This window comes from Musca vetustissima, unplaced genomic scaffold, assembly GCF_032173495.1.
Source record: "Musca vetustissima isolate MV318-11 ecotype Yass unplaced genomic scaffold, APGP_CSIRO_Mvet_v1 utg24164, whole genome shotgun sequence".
Taxonomy (NCBI): domain Eukaryota; kingdom Metazoa; phylum Arthropoda; class Insecta; order Diptera; family Muscidae; genus Musca; species Musca vetustissima.
In genome coordinates, this window is record NW_026878776.1 from 216,751 (window position 1) to 220,107 (window position 3,357).

Consider the following 3,357-nt stretch of genomic DNA (forward strand, 5'->3'; position numbering starts at 1 on the left):
GAGATATATCTAAATCTGAACCTATTCAGGAAACTTAACACACATCGTTCTAGACCTAATTCATTACGCTATGCCAAATTTCGTGCAAATAGAAAGATATATTCGGACTTTGGTGGACCATTTACATTAAATCGGAACAAAATATATATGGGAGCTATACCTTAATCTGAACAGATTCTCAGGAAACTTAACACACATCATTCTAGACCCAATTTATTACGCTGTGCCAAATTTCGTACAAATTTCAGGGACTTTAGTGTACCATTTATCTTAATTCGGGCGAACATATATATGGGAGCTATATCTGAATCTGAACCGATTTTTTCGAATCCTGGCACACATCATTCTGGACCTAATGTAGTACTCTATGCCAAATTTCGTGCAAATCGAAAGATATATTGGGTCTTTGGTGCACCATTTACTTTAAATCGGACGAAACTATATAGAAGCTATATCTAAATCTGAACCGATTTTCACGAAACTTTGCACACATCATTCTAGACTTAATTCAGTACGCTATGCCAAATTTTGTGCAAATCGAAATATATATAGGGACTTTGGTGCACCAATTGCATTAAATTGGACGTATATATATATATATATATATATATATATGGGAACTATATCTAAATCTGAACCGATTTTCACGAAACTTTGCACACATCATTCTAGACCTAATTTATTACTCTATGCCAAATTTCGTGCAAATCGAAAGATATATAGGAACTTTGGTACACCACTTACGTCGCCCTTGGGCCAAATAATTCCATCCAATTCGAGTCATAAATGCGACTTGTACTTTTTACAATTTAACATGGACAGACAGACGGACGGACATGCATAAATGGTCATAGAAACTGATTATATGCATATTCTCAAAAGGAACCATGGTTTCCTTTTACCTGTTACAAACATATACACATAGACATAATACCCTGTACCACAGTGTGGTGAAGGGTATGAATAAAAGAAGAAGATCGGAGATAGGGTGATATGGTAAATATGTGGGTGTGTGTGAGAATGGGGAATTTTATGAGGGAATCTATATGTATTTTCTTAATCTTTATATTTTACTTAGAAAAATATTCATGTACAAATCCACGACTTATGTGGGTAGTGGAAAAATATGTTTTTATTCATGCCTGATGCAGGCCCTTGAAAAGAAATTTAATCCACGCCGAAGGTAGGACATTGACATTTTTTTAATCCATGCCTGATGTAGGTCCTTGAGGGATTGCTTTTTAATACACTCCTGATGCAGGTCGTTGAAGGAATGTTTTTTAATACACGCCTTATAGATCCTTGAAAGAATATTTTTTCAAGTCCACGCCTGATGTAGGTCCTTGAAAGAATATTTTTTTTAATCCACGCCTTATAGGTCCTTGAAATAATATTTTCTTCAAATACACGCCTGATGTAGGTCCATGAAGGTATGTTTTTAATCAACGCCTAAGGAAGGGCCTTGAAGGAATGCTTTTTAATCCAAGCCTAAGGAAGGATCTTGAAGGAACTTTTTTTAAATCCACGCCTTTTGTAGAACATTGAAAAAAATAGTTTTTTAAAAAACGCCTTCTGTAGAACATTGAAAAAATTCTTTTTTAAAAATCCATGCCTTATAGGTTCTTGAAAAAAAAATTCGTTAAAACCCTTATGTATTATAAGTCCTTGAAAAGCCCAAAGTCCTTAAAAGCCCACTTCTTATAGGTTCTTAATAATATTCCTTAAAATTAGTCCTTAAAATATTTTTTAAACCACCAAGCCTTATATATCTTTGAAAGCCATACCTTGTGTCCGTTAAAAATCCATGCCTAATGTAGATTTTGCAGAAATATACGCTTCTGATAGATCTTCAAAAAAATATTTTCTTAAGCTCTTTTAATTATATGGAAAATCCCTTCCATATTTTATGATAGTCAAACACCAGTTCCCCCCAACAGGCATTAATAACAAAAATATTATCAAAATAAATACCAACCATAAAAAAACGCCCACGCAAAAAGAAATAAAATAATTTTTATAGACCAATAAAATACCAACAAAAATAACATATTTCCATGGAAATCAGCCCTAGAGAGTAGTTAGATAAAAAACCCCGAATACCACAAATGTATTTGAACTGATTGTAATTTCTCCCCCCAGCAACACATCCTCCTCCACCTCCTCTAACTAAGAAGGTCGAAAGTCAATTGTAGCCCATAAACAACACTTCATTAAATAGAGCTTAAAAACTCTTAAAAAATACGTGGAAGAAAACTAATAAAAAATGACTTGACTATCTGACTGTTTTATATTCTCCCCAAGATAGAAGAAGAAAAAACATATTTTTTCTTCTTTCGGGGGAAAAAACTTGCGTTCTTCACTAATGAAGGTAGAAAGGAATTTTGAAAGAAATATCAGCCCCCGCCTTAACAGCAGAAGGCAATAATATTCGCCACAGCTAAATACCACCACCTAATTTATGGTTTTCATTTATAGACCAGCTTCCGTTGTTTTCTATTTCTCTTCTTGATATTATTTCGACAAAATTTGCATAGAAAATGAGTAAAAAAGAGAAACAAAGTTAGTGGGAGAGAAAAAAATTCAGAATTCAGATGGAGGGGAAATAAATTGAATATAAATTTTTATAAAAGCCACGCCTTGTATAGCTCCTTTAAAATATACTTTAAAAAAGTCACGCTTTATACAAGCCCTTGAAAAATATTCTTTAAAAACGCCACACCTTGTATAGGCCCTGAAAAAATATTCTTTACAAAATCCACGCTTTGTATAGGCCCTGGAAAAATACTCATTACAAAATCCACGCCTTGTATCGACCCTGAAAAAATATTCTTTAAAAATCCATGCCTTGTATAGGCCCAGAAAAAATATTCATTACAAAATCCACGCCTTGTATAGGCCCTGAAAATATATTTATGAAACCAGTAAGGAAAGTAGTAAAGTCGGACTGGGCCGACTATATGATACCCTTCACACTTTGGGTATATTCTACATATGTATCCTAACAGACGTCGCGTGTTTGTTATATATCTATATCTGTACCGATTTCAGGGAAACTTCCCAGAGAATAATTTATATTACATCAGTATGGTGTGTCAATCGGCCTAGCTATGGATCTTTTCACGAAGCTTAGCAACATAATTTTAGACTTAATTCAGTACACTATACCAAAATTCGTGTAAATCGAAAGATATACAGGGACTTTGGTGCACCAGTTACATAAAATCGAGCGAAAATATATATGGGAGCTACAGCTAAATCTGAACCGATTTTCACGAAACGTAGAACACGCCATTCTAGACTTAATTCAGTACGCTATGACAAATTTCGTGCAAATCGAATGATTTTCAGAGACATTGG